Source organism: Lepisma saccharinum, chromosome 20, assembly GCF_977018435.1.
Source record: "Lepisma saccharinum chromosome 20, izLepSacc3.1, whole genome shotgun sequence".
NCBI classification, from domain to species: domain Eukaryota; kingdom Metazoa; phylum Arthropoda; class Insecta; order Zygentoma; family Lepismatidae; genus Lepisma; species Lepisma saccharinum.
The window spans coordinates 68,853,794-68,873,173 of NC_139248.1; the positions used below are offsets into that span (position 1 = coordinate 68,853,794).

The 19,380-nt window shown below is 38.5% G+C and overlaps 2 protein-coding genes across 2 annotated transcripts in view; one reads left to right on the forward strand and one right to left on the reverse strand.

Annotated features, from left to right (window-relative positions):
* Positions 1–19,380, forward strand: part of spz3 (Spaetzle domain-containing protein 3) — a 167,431-nt gene that overhangs the window by 45,249 nt on the left and 102,802 nt on the right. The window lies entirely within an intron of this gene.
* crok (crooked) overlaps positions 12,629–19,380 on the reverse strand; it is a 272,768-nt gene continuing 266,016 nt past the window's right edge. Inside the window, exon 4 of the transcript XR_014443819.1 lies at positions 12,629–12,639. The gene's annotated coding sequence lies outside the window, so the exon portion shown is untranslated. The remainder of the gene's footprint in view (positions 12,640–19,380) is intronic.

The window sequence follows — 19,380 nt, forward strand, 5'->3', positions numbered from 1 at the left end:
AAGAGTCACCAACAACAACCAGGGAGCTCACACAATGGTTAGGCAATGTCAACGACTTTGACGTCAGAGTTACGGAAAATTCCACGTTTTGACTGCTTACAGCGCCATTTTTTACCCTGGTGGCGAGAATTGGAACTAATTTTTTTTTGCATAATTCGCGAGCGCATTGCTTCATTATCATATCTACGAAGTTTCAGACTGCTACTCTCATTACAGCCCATGCTGTACCACTCTGAACACCGTCACTTTAATTATAACCACCTGGTGTATATATATATATATATATATATAGAGAGAGAGAGAGAGAGAGAGAGAGAGAGAGAGATAATAGAGATGAACAATGAAGAAATCTCAGAGAGATAGAGAGAGAGAGAGAGAGATGATACTGAGAAAGAAAAAATGAGACAGGAGGGAGTCAATGCGAATTTTGAAAAGTATGAATATTTTTATCATTGTCGGAATAAATTATGATACAAATAATGACAGGACTATGTTTCCGGATTCCGGTTATAGATGAGGTGCTCGAATAAAATTAAGCCATTCGAGGTATCTGATTCACTGAATCACCACAGATTCAAAATGACTGACGAAATCTGGAGAAGAAACTTAACTTCCTTCAAATTGGAACGAAAGGAGATAATTTCTTTTGGGTTGAGCAGAGTTTTTCGTGCAGAGTCTACAGGGCTATTATTACAAAAGGGTCCAATTATCTCAATTGCAGTGTTGGCAGTACTCACGGCAATATGGCAAATTCCACTTTCACAGTGGATATTGACCAACCAACTCATTACAGAGAAATCTAGATTTGCAATCAATCATGTCTTGCAGGTTTCGATACTAGGAAGCTATTAGTCTCAGCAAATTCTCGTTGATGTAATATTAACATTATGATTAGGACCAGGGACTTAACGTTATAACATTCTTTTTATTTGACATTGGATCGAATACTGGGGCGAGATCTTTACGTATCTGATGAAAAGCAGCCGAAATAGACGAACTTGATAGGGCATATTTTGACATATTTTACCAATTTCGTATATTAACATCTTTCTTCCATTTTCTCATAAGACATATTTCTGTATAATATCGTAATTGTCTTGCATATAATCGGTTATTTCATAATTTATTCTTCGCATCTTTAGCGCAACGGATAGTTTATATTATCGAAGACAGGATATGGAAATTACGGACAAAAAATAAAAGAAGATGTAGTCTTCTCTTATAACTTGACAAGTTTAAAAACAAGGTGTTGCAAATAGCTGTTGCGCACCTCACACAACATTCCCCCAGTCCCTTCTCCGCGTTCGCAGTGTTGCAACCTGGAGGGAGCGGAATGGTAGGAGGATTTTCAACGAAATTTGTATTAGTTTTTTCCTGGGCTGTTTCTACCTGTCGGAGTTCAGAAATTCAGCTCACCTTTCGCCAACGACTCTTTTTCTTCTTTTAAAACTTGAGAAACCATCCATTTAGATACTCCCGTGGCGCGCTTGTGGACTCGACAACATTATACTTAAAAACAACAATTCAATCAATCAATCAACATTATACTTAAGTTTATGTAACTCCTCCTGGTTTCGCAAATATGTTGCAACATTGTAAACAATTTCTCTGGCCTGTCCTCTAAGGGACTTTCCAGAGCAGATTGTGGATGTCGTTGGATCCGGCATGATTTGATTTTTGCATTTCAAAAATATGCAGCCAAGAGTAAAGAGCAAGAACATTTCAATGCTTTAAAAAAGAACACAGGCAAGCGTGTTATCAGATTGCCTTCTCGTAGTGATTGTTGTACGATAAACAAAAAAATTCACCTCACTCGACTTTAAAAAAAAGACCAGGCCACTGCTCGATGTCGCATTCAGAAAATAAAGTCATTCGCCCTGGTAGTTTCTCTTCGTTATAAACCTTAACGCGCGTGCGTAATACTACAGTTTACGGTCCGCGCACCGCACGCATTTTCAAAGACCGGATTAAATCAAATGAACCACTGATAAACTGATATGAGCCGGCACCAACAATCTACACAGTAAAAATAGTTTTTCATATTTGTTTTAGCTTAATTTTGCTGAGTTGGCACCACTGGTACTCTCAAGGCCAGACCAGTACGTAGAAGAGTGGTGGGGAGGATGACGTAATAGGAAGTGCTCCGCAGCGATCTGCGCATATTAGGACTAACTTGTCAGGTTATAGCACCCCTCCTTTTATCCAGCCGACAATTGATAGGCGCGCGAACATTGAGGAAAACTATTCTGTCATTGTTGTGCGGGCCCGAAAATCATTGGACAGGAAGTAAGCAAGTTTAAATTGTTCTAATCTCTTTACCTTCTTCTCGCTTCTCACAACAATCAGTAAAAAGTAAAAATAACATTGGGTACATTACAGCCCCTACTCTATCGGCAATCGAGTACGGGAGTTTCAAGATCACTTGTCATTTGAGCCTAGCACGTATAATATATCAAGCACCTGCGTTTAAAATACATATCTATGAAATATACTTAAATGTAATAGCATGCTAAAGTATAGAAGGTCTCCATTTTTTTTTTAAAAAAAAAAGTAATTTCCAAAAAAATGGTAAAATGATGTATTTCAAAATTGTGGTCTAAATATGGGCTACTACTAGTGGCAATATCACAAAAAGCAATTAAAATTTTAAAAAAACAGTCATCTATCGCTAAAACATTATAAAATTTATATTTATGAATAATTAATCTGTTGTTTTGAAAATCAAGCGGAATGGGAAAAATCGAAATTAAGAAAAACATCCAAATATTTGTTGAAAATGTGATCTCAACATTAGACCTTATGTCATAGCCCATATTTAGACCATCACGCTATTTTTCTTCAATTTATTTTCGCTCTCTGTGGTACATATTTCACAAACAAATCATGGCATTATAGAAGCCCACATTTGTTTTATGTACCGCTAATATCATAACCTATACAAAGCAGATGAGAATTCAGAAAACGCCGAGTTAAAACATAAAACATACCTGCAAAAAGTTTTCCGAGGTCGCAATTCTATAACAGCGTCCAAGGCCGAAACTAACCACCACTTTCTCTTGCGAATTGGCGCCGCAACCTTTGTCCTTGACAGATAACCAGTTCCCATAGCCTCTGCCAGGCTGCAGCACCCGGAAGCGCTGATAACTTCAAAACCTATATTTAAACCTTCGCCCATATTTAGACCTTCTCTTCTAATAGTAAATGAAACTTAGGATAATGGCAGTGAACCTCTCAATATTTTCAGTATCTTTCTACTACTACATACTTTGGTAAAAGGGATTCTGACTTCATCTTCATCGATCTTCTCTGGACGATACTGACTTCCCGTATAAGAAATTCAAAATTACTGTTGTGCATATTTTTAGCTGTACTGGGAATATTTGACATATTTTTCAATTTTTATGACATAATTACATACATATTTTACAGTTTTGTAGGCCATAAAGTCCCGGGCCCAACGTTACATCTGCCAAGATAGCCGTATGTCAATCTTTCTTCCACGTGGTACACCCTGGACTGCAGTGTTGCAAACTAACGAGTCCCTGTCGTCTGGACTCACAGCTAGTATTATCTTCTGTGAGGCTAGAGTTGTATCCTGTCCGCATGTGTTTGTGATTGCCCTTTTATTTAATCACTTTTCATCCTCATCTTCGCAGTGGCAGAAACGTACAAATCAAAATTAGAAATTTACATTTCAGAGAGAAGAATTGAGAAGAACAAAGCTCGCAATATATTTTCACATATGTTAATACTTCAAATAATTATTGGCTACATATCTATCTCTGAGGATTTAAACATATTTTGAAATATGAAAATGATGACATCTTCCTACTTCAAGTTATTCCTTCTCGAAAAAAGCATGTAATTATCTTTATTTAACACACATGTTTCTAGTGATAAATATTTCTTTATTGAGAAAATAACTGCTTAAAACTAAAATATGATATGGTGCTGCCATCTATGAATATTTTGATTAGTGTTTATCAAATCCTTGCATTTGCGTTATTTTTCCATGATGCAATTTGCATCACTTTATGTTAGAAATTCTTGAGAGCATAGTTGAAGGCTAACGTAACGCTAGGAACCACTTATTTTTAGGAATTTCAGTCGTAGCACGTTTCAAAAATTGTGTAACTAATTGTAACTGAAATGCATTATTTCTTTAGAAGAAAATATGGCTACTTCATGTGCATTAACTTGCTAAGTTCAAAACTGGTTAACTGATTCTTTCAAAATTGTGCATAAATCCCCGTGTGCAAATTTCTACAGTAAGCCTATATTGCTCTATAGTACCTGTCATAGGCGTAACTTGGCGGGAGCAAGGGGAGGCATTTGCCCCCCCCCCCAATTTTTTTTTCAGGATTGTTAAAATTCACAAGTTAAGGTTACTTTTCTTAACATCCTAAGACCTGAGGAGCTAAGTAAAAAACAATAATATTTATGATTTCGCAAATGTAACTGTTATTTAGCAAATAATCCTGGACAGTATTTGTATGGGATGAAAAACTTTCTGACTCTGCCCCCCCCCCCAGTTAAGACCCAAGTTACGCCCATGGTACCAGTCGCATCAGTCTGCCTTGTTTGGACAAGAAAAAAGTTGACAACTTTGCTTCTGTGTGAAATCTTCCTTCTCGCGTCGTTAGCGACTAGAGTTAATGCTTGCATGACTTTTGAATCACCCTGTGTATCAATCTTGGAACTTTATCTTGCTTAGCAGATGAAAGAATGACACCGCAAGAGAAATGGTAATTTAAATGCGGGAAAACAGTCATCAAGTTCACTTGTAAATTGCACAAGCGTGTAAAACAGGTTGTAGCTTGTTATCGAAGTTTCAACGATCTTAGCATTTGTGCTTGCTCCCATAAAAGAGAGTGGTTTGTGCAGTAGATCTTATCGCTAAGCAAATTTAACATCTATTCACGTTAATAAATTGCTACAGGCTACACCTTTGCAACATTCATTAAAATCGTAAAATGATACATTCTACACACCCTTTTAACATTATCGTATATATATAAAACAAATAAATTTAAGATGTTTCTGGAGTTTTTAGGCATGCTGTACTCAAGCTTATTACCGTGGTGCTTACAAAGTCACACACACCGTCACAAGCTGTGTGTGTGAGGAAGTATTTCTTTTAATTCTCCTTAACGACACTAGATGTCAGCATACATGTTTCACGGTTCTAGAGAAACCAGCGCCACGCGTGGAGTAAACAGGTACTATACAGAATAGTGCAGGAACGCACGACACTTATACTCGTATTTTGATAGTGACAATGTAAACAACTTATGTTTCTAATAAAATCCTACACTAAATACAACACGGTTCTTGTACTTGAATGTATAAGCGTGTTTATATATAGGGTGGCAACGAATTAAGGGGTCCCCTTTTGATTATCAATTATGTTTAACAATGAGAATCTCGATGGCACAGTGGTAGCGTCGTCGCCTTGTAATTAAAGGGTCCCGGGTTCGATACCCGGTGGGGGCACATGGTGGTTCGGATTCCACTTTAAACTGTAGGTCCAGTCCCGATTAGCCTTTCTGTGCATAAAGTGGACTTAAAACTCCAACTCAATCAATCAATCAATACTTAGACGACATGCTATCATTCTAAACAACATCTACTTCTTCCGCTGTGTCGGTTAGATTTTACACACGTGTGAAGATAAAAAGGAAAGAAATATACTAGCTCAATTAATACAAAGTTAGTGACCAAAGATGCCCCCTTAATTCGTGGCCACCCTGTATATAACAAGAGAGTATAAAGACAAACAACTTTTGTTCGAAACTTACTTTGCTAGGTTCTCTCTCTCTCTCTCTCTCTCTCTCTCTCTCTCTCTCTCTCTCTCTCTCTCTCTCTCTTATATATATATATATATATATATATATATATATATATATATATATATATACACACATACATATATATATATACACACACACACACATACATATAAAAAGATACTCATAAAGCAACAAAATGGGTTTGTGAAATCGAAAATAACAAAAAAAATGCCATTTTTGATGTAATTGATAATATTCTTTCCGCCATAAACAAAATGTATTCTGTTGTTGGAATTTTTTGTGATTTATCAAAAGTGTTTGACTGTGTGAATCATCACATACTACTAGATAAATTAAAATACTACGGAATCCGCGGTCTATCCAACACATTAATAGAATCCTATTTAACGAATAGAAAACGGAGCGTAGCAATAAATAGCTTATCCAATAATGGGACAGAAACAACATATTACTCCGAATTGAAAGATGTGGTTATTGGAATCCCCAAAGATCGATACTAGGACCTCTATTGTTTTTATTGTTCATAAATGACCTTCCAGCAAATGTTGAAACCGCCCAAGTTACTCTTTTCGCTGATGATACTACGGCTTTAGTAGATTCTGTTAATTCAAAAAACGGAAAGAGCTCTTACTGAACTACAAAGCTGGTTTTCAGCAAACAAACTTTCTATGAACAAATAATAATATTTGGTGTATCCAGATCCAAAAACTCTTCTATTAAGCAGGTAATTTCACAGTAGGGCATGCCGTTATAACAGCTACTAACAATACAAAACTTCTTGGAATATTGATAGACGAGTGTCTGAACTGGAAAGTTCACATAGATCATTTATGCAAGAGGCTAAATACCGTATGTTATTAATTAAGAACTCTAAAAAATAATTTCAATACGGTATGTATGATAAATATCTATTTCTCAAACTTCGCAAGTATTTTGAGGTATGGTATCCAATTTTGGGGGAACTCTGCACCATCGCAGAGGATTTTTAAATTTCAAAAAAGAGCATTGCGTATTTTGGCAAATGCACACAAAACTGATACATATTAACCTCCTTTTAAAACATTTCGCATATTAACACTTCCAAGTTTGTACATACTTGAAACACTTACTTTCATACATGAAACAATATCGAACTATCCAAAGAACATAGACACTCACAATTACAATACCAGACAAAATAATAAGTTCCACATTCCCAAAGTGCGGCTAACTGCATACCAAACAGGACCTTTTTACACAGGCATCCAGTTATAGACGTTACCAAACAGTTACAAAAATTTGGAATAACCACGGTCTTTAAAAGTAAGGTGAAAGAAATTGCTATTGGAATATAGCTACATTATATTCAGTTAAAGCATTTCAGGAATTAAATAACTTTATATGATAAATTTAGATTGTATGTACTTTTACAGCACTAGTTCACTTAAAGAAATAATTGGCATTGTATGTTTTTACTATTATGTTATATTATTATAAAAAATACTGCCCAACTGATGTATAGATATATATTATGTGCGGTGTCAACATGTTGTATTTTATAATGTACATGCACCATTGTCCCTCAGGGGTGCTTTCGGTGTGAAAATTTCCCAATATACTCAATAAACACACACTTATAGATAATCTTCTTTCTTCTTCTTCCAGAGGGAGAGAGATTCTCTTTCTTTATTTCTTTCCTTTTGCTTTTGGTCTCTCTCTCTCTCTCTCTCTCTCTCTCTCTCTCTCTCTCTCTGCCTTGTTTCGACGCTACAAGTCCTCGAAATACATTTTATCCTGCTTGCATGCAGCCATGCACTACACTACAGGTGCATTGATTCTAGTGACATTTATATTCCCTGCCAGATAACATTATTATTAGTAGTATTCATGGCAGAAATCATGCCAGCGGAAAACAGGATTAAAAACTAGAGATCAACCCTTTTGCTCAATTGATGCCTAGTTGAACCAACGGTATTTATAGGGGTGTCTCTTAACCTCGTGCCCAGACATAAATCATTAATTGAGACAACCAATCGTCAAAGCGCGCGCATTCATACAGGTATGTGCATGACGTGTGTATGTGTGTGTGCATATTAGGGCACTTTCACTGATTAAGCATGCTGGGACCATTTTTCGGTTACGTTGAAGATATTTTCACTTTTCGAAAGTGTAGAGAACTGTCTCAAAAACTTAGCTGTTCCTGAACCGGAAGAAATTGCTCTCGTCAATATCAGCATTCTACCTACAATGCTTTGATGCCTGACAATAGAATAGGCTATCGTTAATATCATTGGGCGTAACGACAAAAGAGCCTCCTCGATGGCGTAGTGGTTAACGTGTCAATTTCTAATCAAGGGGTTCCACGATCCTTCTCCGAAACATAGATTTCAGTTTGAAAATACTAGATTCAGTCCCGATTATTTCCAATCTTAGCAGAAACTCGAATTAAACTTTGACAAACTTTGTCCAGAGGTAAAATAAAATGTGTGTCACTAAGAGCAGAAATTTTTCCTCTTTCGAAACATCTGAGGAAAGTTAGAGGAAATGGAGTGAAGGTGATCATAACGTGGTCAAGAGAAACAAATGACTACGTTCAGCACGATTCAAAAACCGCAACACATTGCGGTTAAGCGTGTAGGAATTCCAAAGTAAAAAGGTCGAAATGGAGTTAATAGAGAGACAAATTTATCATTCTTCCTTGTAAGGCTTGCATTTATAGCCGTTTGGGAAGGAGTATAATTTCCACGACAAAAATCACTGCTCTGGGTTGCCATGGGCAGATTTGAGGAGTTTGTGAAGTGAATAACGTGTTATTTTTCTGCACTTCCGCTAGTAACATGTTAACAAAATTATATGAATCCATGATTTATCCACACAAGTGGACGTCCGCAGGATTTTTTTTCAGGGGGGGGGGCAAAGGGACCCCCTCACAAAACACTGCTTCAGTGTGAAATTATCACGTTCATAATTAATGAATTACTGTGAGTGAAATGACATTATGTGTGAAACATATACTTTTTAGGTGGTCATTCATTTTCCAGGGGAGCGTCCCCCCCCATTGCGGACGTCCATGTCCACACACCCTTAACACCCCTTAAAACGCACCAAACACTAAATTTTCAAGATTTTGACCAACGTGGATAATTGTGATTGCTGAGTGGTTACGGTTGTCAGTTTGGGTGGACCGGTTGGTCGCCCGGGTTTGCCCAGTACCTAGAAAATTCTCGTTAGGGAGCCGCGAATAATATTTAAGAACACAATTCAAATATGCAAGGTGAATCAGAAATATGGCTACATGTGAGGCCGAGAGATTGGCGAGACGTGATTTTAAAGTAACATTCTTGCCATCGATTGTGGGAAAGCGGACAAAACGGCTTCTTACAACGGAAAACACCCAGAAAGAAAAGAGAACACGCAGAAAAGTCCTACAAGGACTCGGGAAGCGCCGATGCAGCAACGCTCATCGGCAGACCCCGGATTTCTATGTAATATCAAAGTATAAAATATGTACATAAATATGTAACAATATTTGATAAAAATGTACCTAAGTAATGCTTAATTCAGGAAATGCATGTTACTTCTCTCTTCATAAACTTTTGTCTCCTCGTTTAATATCTAAGAAACTAAAAGTTAAAATATACAAAACAGTAATTTTGCCTGTAGTATTACAGAGGTTGTTCCGTCTATGTTTGGCCGATTTCGTTCCTCCCCCCCTCCCGGGCAGATTGGACTCACCCGAACTGGCACGTGGCGTCCTGCAGTGTTGTGCAGTGCCTGTCTGGGAACGGAGTTGTTTATCCGCGCGGACGAAAATAACGCACAAAACAGGACCATTGTTGTGAGTGTTGTGTAAAATCTTTTTCCACGTGTGTAGGTTTCCGCTCTGTGACCAACATGCCGCCCAAACTAAGCCGGTTTTGGGAAGGCTATGTTGCGGCTCTTTATGACGCCCAGTTTAGTGTTTCTGTCATTAGAAAACAGTGCAAGAAGAATGATTGCAACATCAGTTTAAGTGGAATAAAAAATGTTATTAAAAAGTACAAGAGCAACGAAGCTCCACCATTTGGATCACGAACGAAGTTGCCTAGGAAGCGGGCCAAGGCCAAGGCCACCCCTACCATGCAGAGGAAACTGCGCAAAATGGCAATGCAAGAAAATCCGCCAACACAGAGGTGTATGGCTAATCGTCTTGACGTGTCTTTGGGGACTGTGAGCCGGACCTTACACCATCAACTCAAGCTGGAAAAAGTCATGAAAGCTCGCTGCCATCTTCTCACGGATGCCCACCAAGAGGAACGAAAGTGTAACGCCCGGAAGCTGTACGAACGGCATCTGGCAAAACAAAGGTGGAAGCACGTAGTAACGCTCGATGAAGCATGGATTTACCTTTCCGACTGCGGTAAACCGAGAGCCATCATGTACCGAGAGAAAGGCGCAAAGAACTTCAGAATGTGGGTCCGTGTATGTAAAAGAATCCTTCCCAAAAGGGTTCATGGTCGTTACTGGCTACTGTTACCGAGGTAAACTGAAGATTCGTAGGGTGGCGAAGAACTGCAAAATAAACTCGCAGTAGTATCAGGAGCAGATCATGCGGCCGATCTACGAGCATGAGATTCCAACAATGTACGGAAATGATGCCAATCTGGTGCGCATTCACATGGACAAGGCCTCATCACATACTTCACGATCGTCCCTCGCATTCTACAGGGAGATGGAGAAGGCAAGTGGTATACAGGTGATACCTTTCAATGAGGTACCTGTTAAATCTCCAGACGCAAGTCCTATGGACTATTGTGGATTTGGCTTGCTGAAGCGGGCTTTGGGAAAACGGCGTGTGACAACTATGGAAGGACTTTGGAAAGCTGTGCAAAGTGAATGGGACAAGATTCCCCTCCCAGTTCTTCAGAGAAGCCTATTACAGTGGAAATTACGCTGTCGGGCTATTGTTAGGAACCAAGGGACACACATCGAGCACTTACGGACCTGGCGCCATGGATTCGTCTAAATTTTTGGGTAAGTCAAAATTGGCCAAATGTAGACGGAACAACCTCTGTATATGGATGTGAAACTTGGTCCTTACATTGAAAGAGGAACATATGAGAGTATTTGAAAATAAGATCCTTAGGAAAATCTTTGGACCTAAAAGGGATGAGGAGACAGGTGAGTGGAGAAGGTTACATAATTTAGAACTACATAATTTGTATTCATGTCCAGATATTATCAGAATGATTAAATCAAGAAGACTTAGGTGGGCAGGCCATGTGGCACGAATGGGAGAGGAAAGAGGAGTTTACGGGATTCTTGTTGGGAAACCTGATGGTAAGAGACCAGTAGGAAGACGAAGATGGAGGAACCTAAAGGAAATTGGTAGGGATGGAAAAGAGTATATAGATCCTGCTCAGAATAGGGACAGATGGAAGTCCTGTGTTGCTGCAGCCATGAACCTTCGGGTTTAAGAAGGCTAGAGAGTTAGTTAGTGTACCTAAGTATGTATTATCAAATGATATGTATACCTTGTCCCAGCTAACTGCAGAGCAGGGCCGCGCATATCGGCGGAGGAGGAGGATAATCGAGTGGTGAAAGCGCACCGTTGCACGGCTTGTCAAAATTTGCTCTTGCAGTTTTATCCCTAATATTTCCCTAAGAAATTCTTAAACCAAGCGTACGGACCTGGAGACACAAATACGGTCCGTTTGCCATGTGCGTTCGGTATTATCCTTTTCAAAAGTTTCCAACGCTGCATAGGAAATCGGGTAACTCCCGTCGCCCATTACACAATCCCGTTTCTCTCCCTGTTCATTGGTGGAGCCGTCTCGCGTCACTACTTGCGCAGAGACGTGTTCTCGTTCGCCCTGGTCTACAGTTATGTGGTACGGAGTTTAGCTATATACGAGTCAAAGAATATGTAATATTAGTAATAATCGAGTATTCAAGCAATTCAAGAATTCTCCTAATTATTTAATTTGAACATATTCAACATAATTTCAAGGACATAAGTTGTTCAAATTAAAATTTGTATCGAATTTATAAACTCATAAAAGCACAGGAACGTGTACATATTTATGAAACCAATTTTGTCAACTATTAATTACTTTTCACATCGCAAATTATTGTCCAATATGTGAATGTAGGGGCAGATCCAAGAAACTCCAGCATCTTTCGATAACAGTTCAGTATTTTTCTTCGTCTTCAGCCTGTCTTTCGACTTGGCAGTCAATTTTAGGTGACCGTAAGGACTATGCATCTCATTGATTAGAAAATATGACGTCACACGAAAAACAAATTTTCTTCATCATGTTTCAGAGATCCAAAATATAGGAAACAGGATCAAGATATAAAAAAAAAATACCGAAATATATTTGATTGATTGATTGATTTAGTTTATTTTACTTCGCGTTTTGTGCCTCTTGGTTAATTTGCGAAGATGGGGATGAAATTATGAAATTGGTGAATGGACATTCACAAACAACCAAGCCCGAGCGGGATTCGAACCCGGGACCCTTGGCGTTGCAGCGCGATGTGCTAACCACTCGGCCACAGGGTCCGGCCCGAAATATATTGTTTTATGTAAAGTAAATTAGTAAATATGTAAAATATGTAATATCCTGGCAAATATGTAACATAAAACTTATGCAAAATCATGTCAGTTATGTAATTCGTGAAACTGACAACTTGCAGTTATACCATAAATGCTGACGAAAAGGGTATGTAGGTATTAGCAATTTAACGCAAGGAATTTATAGAATTGCATTGTACAGGTACCTGATTTAGCTAACCACACATTGAAACAGGAACACACTAATAATTAAAGCTTCTGAAAGTTCATATACGAGGGGCATCCTGAAAAAAGCTCCAATGGTGCCTATACGCAGCACTAGTGATCGGAGAGCGACACACACACATGCAGGCAGGAAGAAGTGGCATGTAACTGTAATCTGGTACAGTTGCAATCCAGCCGTTTTAGGACAGTTCTAGGTTAAAGATTGAAGCTCTCATACAGTCTCCCACCGACTGCGATGTAGCCTACATTGCACGCTCAGAATTTGGCACAGAGCCACCAGCAATCGTGGGAGGTGTGCAGACCGGACGTCGTGAGTGATAGTATGGTCAGACGATGGTGCAGACAATTCAGGGAAGGCCAATCAAATGTGCACAACCCCATACAGCTGAGTACATACGGGTACTTTGCATCACTTCGGGCAAGAGATCTTGGATAACTCCCTGTACAGCCCTGGCCTTGAATGTACCGACTTTCATCTCTTTGTTTAACTGAAGAGGTTTCTGGCAGGGCAAGGATTTGACAGCTACACTTCGGTAGAGATAGTTCCAGTCTTTGTTGTCAGACACATATACCATGGGCATACAAAATTTAGTGCCATGCTACGACAAATGCCAGAACAACGGTGGTGATTATGCCGAAAATTAGGTTAGGACTCACTGTTACTAATGCAATAAATTACAACTGATATTCTTCTTTTATTTATGCCTAATCGGTAGGGACCTTGATATTTTTTTTCTTTTCAAATTGGGGTATTTTCTTATTTTTTATTTTTTACTATACGGTGTTATTTTTCCCAAAATCCAAATTTTCATTTTAGCGCATTTTCTGGCAAATATCTGAAATTATACCTTCATGGTGTTTTTAAACTACTGTTTCAAATTGTAAGTCACATGGCTTACGCCTCTTCGTGAGAGTTTGATATCTTGAAAGCTATTTTGGGAAAATTATTTTCCATACCCCTTTTTTAATTTTAAGATAAGGAATTTAGATAATGGCATTTTCCCCGTATATACTGAAGGCTGCATAATGACCATAAGTGGCGACGCACCCGAAAAATTAAAATCAATCAATCTCACGTGACAAATACCGATATATTATGGCACCAAAAATTGGCATTATCCTTTCTTGAATTGTTAGTGTTACGTTTCCTAAAATTCGCGTTTTTGTTTTAGAACATTTTTCTGCCAAATATACCAAAACTTGATACGCCATTGTGCTTTTAAAATATTACTTTAAATTGTAGGTCACATGGTCTACGTATTTTCGTGACAGTTTGATATGTTGTAACAGATTTTTGAGGAAGTAAAAGTAAAGTGCTCCCCTGCACTTCTCCATGAAGGTGTATAGGGGGTGTGGAGTTAGGGCCCCACACTTTCTTGATTACGGCTGAAGGTAGGGGTGATGTGATCAGCACCATGCTCCTGGCTACCTTTATCCGTCAAAGTTTCCTCAAGGTACCCACTTCATATGATGCTGGGTGGGCGCCGGAGCAGTTTAAATAGGTGGAAAACATCCCGGTTCTCCCCCGCAGGGGATCGACCCCAGGTCTCTCGCATAGTAGTCAGACGCCCTAACGACTGAGCTCCATTATTACTCGCTCGACAAATGCCGATGGTGCGCACTTAGCTTGGTAACTCAAAGCATATCTCGTGCGACAAATACGAAGATGTGGCTCCCGTGTGACGTTAGATACGCACTCGATCTCCTGTTAGAACCCTGGCACTTTGCTCTGTGATACAAATGATTTTGATAGAAGTTGAAAAAATCGTGGGAAATACATAATTTAATATGGCTGTCGGAATTATTCCATGTACGTATAACTCTATAGTGTTTACTCTTGAGTAAAATGTTGGAAAACTTGCATGTTCTATGTACACAAACATGGCCTAGAAAATACAATAATGTTGGATTTCATGGAACTTTTCGTTAGGACATTTCTTTAAAAAAAATCACTAAAAATGCCAACAATTCGCGTTTTATGCCAAATTCACATTATTTCGATATTTCGAACGGGCGAAAAATGTGTCCAGACATCACTGCACATTCCTAAACATAACTTCGCAGCAATTACAATTTTTCACGGTTTAGGCGTTTGCAAAAAATCAATATCCCTACTAATTGGAAATTACTTTCTGGCCACCCCTCGTATAAATCAGTAGATGGAAAGTGAAAATTTAGCAGAGCTGGCATAGAAAAGTCAATTCTTGAAGAAAGTGATTTGCTTTTATGATTGAATGATTCGAGTAAATATATTAAAATATTTACGTATTGATTATTGGTATTTTATTTCATAATATTGGACATTAACCTTACTCAGTGAGATATTAATGACCATCTCTCACGAGTTTAAACAGACAGGACAGAGAATGGCGTTAATTTCATTTCAATACTAGTGTTGCAGTAAATTTGAGGTTGGGAGCATGCACTTGCCAATTTTTATAACGTTCACCAATGCAGTTTTATGTTTCACATTTTCGTGATAGTATTCAATACTATATGTATATCCCGTAAGGTTGAATCTCACTTGATATGTAAGAATAGTGCAATGTCATTGTAAACGTATGTTAACTTGTGCGAAACCAGTAATACGTCAAGATGATGAAAGAAGACCTTCGTAAGCACTGCTACATTAAATAAGGTGAAGTGAGCCAGAAGAGTAATAAAATTCCAGCAGCATATTTGCAGTCTAAAGCTCTTCTTGTTTATGCATGTGATTTTTGTTGGATGTTGCAGTCCATGCAATTTCCGTCGCATGTTGTAGTGAGATACTTTGTCGGGTGGCGATATTCGACAAAAATCGTATGTATCAATGGAACATATTTGTTTCCATGTTCCTTCAGTTTGCCCAACAAAATGCCTTACTACGACGTCCGACAACTATCGGACGGCACCACCCGCTCTTATCCCCTCCATCTGTTGACAGTTCTGTCCCTTTACTACTCCCATACGGACAAGAAAAATTATACTTCAATGCATTTTCCACGTAATATTTAGAGGCTTAACCTTTACTCCCCCGATGATACCATATGGTATCATCAGAGTAAGGTCGTACTAGCCCGATGATACCATATTGTATCATGGTGCTGATTACGAAATGAAAGTGCTTTTTGGACCTTCATACTCTTATGTTTGGGTGGAAACTCTGACACAGGTCTGGAGCAAGCCTGGGAAATTCACATTGATGACCAACCTTCAGCCTCTCACCCCCCCCCCCCCTTCGCAACATATCCATGCACATTTCCGAACAGAGTTTCACATTTTGGCTCATTATTCAACTTGTATGGCACCCAGGAACATGAAACATGTTTCAATCTCTTTGGAAACGTCCATTCTATGAAGAGAATACTAAGGTTTGTGCCTTCTTCCTAAAATAGCTGGAAAACAGGGGGCAAACTCCAGATTTTTATGTTGTTTTTTTCATTGAAATTCGGTGGTCGTGCCCCCAAAACCTCCCTTGCATAATTCGGCGTTCTGAATTGTACACGGTTACATGCTATGATGTTCTATCTGAAAAACAAAACTTATCCGAAGTAGATTGCTCCCATAGTGCCCGAGTTATAACAATTTTTCTCCAAAAATGAAAATTACCTATTTTTCGTAAAAAAAATAATAATCACATTTTGGCTTATTATTCAACTTGTATGGCACCCAAGAACATGAAACATGTTTCAATCTCTTGAGAAATGTCCATTCTTTGAAAACGAATACTAAAGTTCGCGCCTTCTCCCAAAAATAGAGGGAGAAGAGGGTGCAAACTCCAGATTTTTATGTTTTTTCCATTGGAATTCGGGGGACGTGCCCCCCCAAGCCCCCTTCCTCGGTTGAGGCCGAAACTTAAGAACGTGATTTCCTGTTCCCGTGCAGAGTTCCATAACGATATCTTTAAATAAATAAATAATAAATAAAAAAAATTAAAAAGTCTATAAAGACGAAATTCCCTGACATTTCCCTGACTTTTTTTGACACCTCAAATTCCCTGACTTTTCCCGGTTTTCCAGGTCTGTCGCCACCCTGTACTTGAAACCAGGGCTCTTAAAGGTCCAGGAACGCCTAAATTCTAATTGGTTCTATTGGGTTCCGCCACAGGACCGGAATTTTTTCTCTCGCCGAATTAAAATTCGGTCCAAGTGGCGTATTGTTTCATTTCAGTACGGAACTTGGATCGTATTTAGATTAATCTGAAGAAAAGGTCCATTGACCCTATTTAAATTGATTGAGAAAAAAGATTCCTGGATAGTTTTCAAATTCATTCAAACAAGGTTCCTGGACCGAATTGAAATATTTTACAGATAAAAAGATTCTTTACAGTCCAGAACCCATTTATACTTACTGATTTTCTCTCCTGGACCGGAATTGAATTTATTTAAAATCCCTGGACCTTTTAGGTGTGGCGCCTTTCTGTGTATACATCGACATAAAAATACTTATTCTCCCGACGCTGCAGAACGAAAAAAAAGACACGCTTTTTTGTGAAATTCGGAAAATGTTTGACTGTTTTTAATAAAAGGAAAGGCCTTTAAGGTTAAAGGTGACTTTCCAAAACACAAGGTTTCAAAGGTAATGGGTGAGGCGTTTCATAAACTCTGCACACGCCATGCAATTTCCTCTTTCACTTGCTGCTGTTCTCTGCTGAGGCCAGTGTTGCAAACCGTAGGAACTTGTCTCAAGGCACACGATTTTTTAGGTCTCACAAGCGTAACGAGGTACGTGTGGTTCAAACATCAATTGCACCCATATATCCGCTTGGCAACATATGTTGTAAAATGAGGTTTTTATTGAGTTTAAGTCCATTACATGCACAGAAAAGCTAATCGGGACTGGAGCTACAGTTTTTGGGAGGTTTGATTCTATAAGTTCACTTTTAGGCTCATCGGGACTGGATCTACAGTTTAAAGTGGAATTCGAACCACTACCCATACAGCACAACATGGTTTCGGAAATGTTAGGGATACGTAACTCGTGAAACATTGTAATATTGCAGCAACATTGCGAAACATTACTGTGATGTTTCAGGTATGTTTCAGCAATGTAAAACTGTCCGCGAATCTAACATAACATTCGTAATGTTACAGAAACATGTCAGTGCAACATTACAGAAACGTGTCAATGTAACATTGCAGAAACATGTCAGGAGAACATTACAGATACATTTCCGTAAGGTTTTGTGATATTTCAGTTACATCACAGTGATATTATTTCACATTATTCCCATACAGCACAACATGGTTTCAGATATATTACGGATACGTAACTCGTGAAACATTGTAACATTGCGAAACATTAGTGATGTTTCAGGTATGTTTCAGCAATGTAAACATGTCCGCCAATATAACATAACATTCGTAATGTTACAGAAACATGTCAGTGTAACATTACAGATACATTTCCGTAAGGTTTTGTGATATTTCAGCTATATTACAGTGATATTATTTTACATTACGGTTATATTGAATGGAATCAGTACTGTATTCATGAGTGGCATATTTAAGGGGGCTTATTGGGGTTAAGCTCCTTTATTTCAATATTAATTTGCAAATCATTTCCTGAAAATAAAATTCACAATGTTTGAAACCTAATGTGCCTACACCGGGTCGAACCCAGGACTCCTTGATTACAAGGCAACGAAGTCACGACTACATCATCGGGGAAGCTTTATTGTAAAATGTAGTCAGGTGTTGAAACTGTCATTCGTATGTTCTAAGTTTCCCAGAATATCTTAGAATAGAGTGGCATGTTTCATTAGTAAAGGCAAGAGATAAAAATATTTTGTTCTGCAAATAATAATAATATAAATTATTAGAACGGTGTAAGACGAGGAAGAACTTCCCCTGGGAACTGCTTTCTTCATTCAAGTTTCATATTTTAGCCTTGCTGGAATTATATACAGGGTGTTTCCGTGACCTGGATTCAAACTTTCAGGGTGGATGGAGACTGGCCCAAGTAAAGGGTGTCCCAAAAGTAACGCAGGATTTAAATGAGTCCGTGTCGCTTGCGCCGAGTCATTTGCGCCGAGGGTTCTTATCGGTTCATTTCCGCCGCGACATATGTCAAGACCTTCCTTTGTGGGTTTTCCCACAATCCGGAGTGTCATTACCGCCGCGCGCACGTGTGTTTATGACGTTGCCCAGCACCAGCTGTGTTTATCTTCGATTGAAAAGGAAGGTGATTGGTAAGTGAATGTAAGATGAAAGTATATGAGGGATATACATTGGAAAATTAGTATTTATGTAAAACTGAGACTTGAGAGAGACGACAAGATGGCTGAGAATATGGAAATGATATAAACAACGCGTGGAAAGAATTCAAATAACGTTGGTATTGTTGTTGTGCAAGTGTATCGAAATATTGTGCTTATATATACGTAGCTATTACTTATATAATGTTTGGAAAAAATTACACTGTATTTATAATGTTTTTGACGATTTTATGTAGTGTATAATAATTAAGTGTAATAGACTGGCACATTTATGTTGCTTCCAAAGTGTACATTTACGTAATACTTGTAGAATGCTTTCAATATTTTAACAATACTGTATTTAATACTGATACTGATTTATGTAATTTCTGTTGGGGAATAAAATTGATACAAGTAATCCTGTGTAACGTCTTTTGAAATAAGTAAAGAAAGGTCATATTTGACTCTGGATAGGTTTAACAATTCAGTGTAAATACAGCTGTGCATCGTCATAAACACACGTTTGATTTTATGTTTTAAGTCCACTTTATGCACTATGCACCATGTGGCCATAAACACACGTGAGCGCGACGGTGATGACACTCTGGATTGTGGGAAAACCAGCCCAGGAAGGT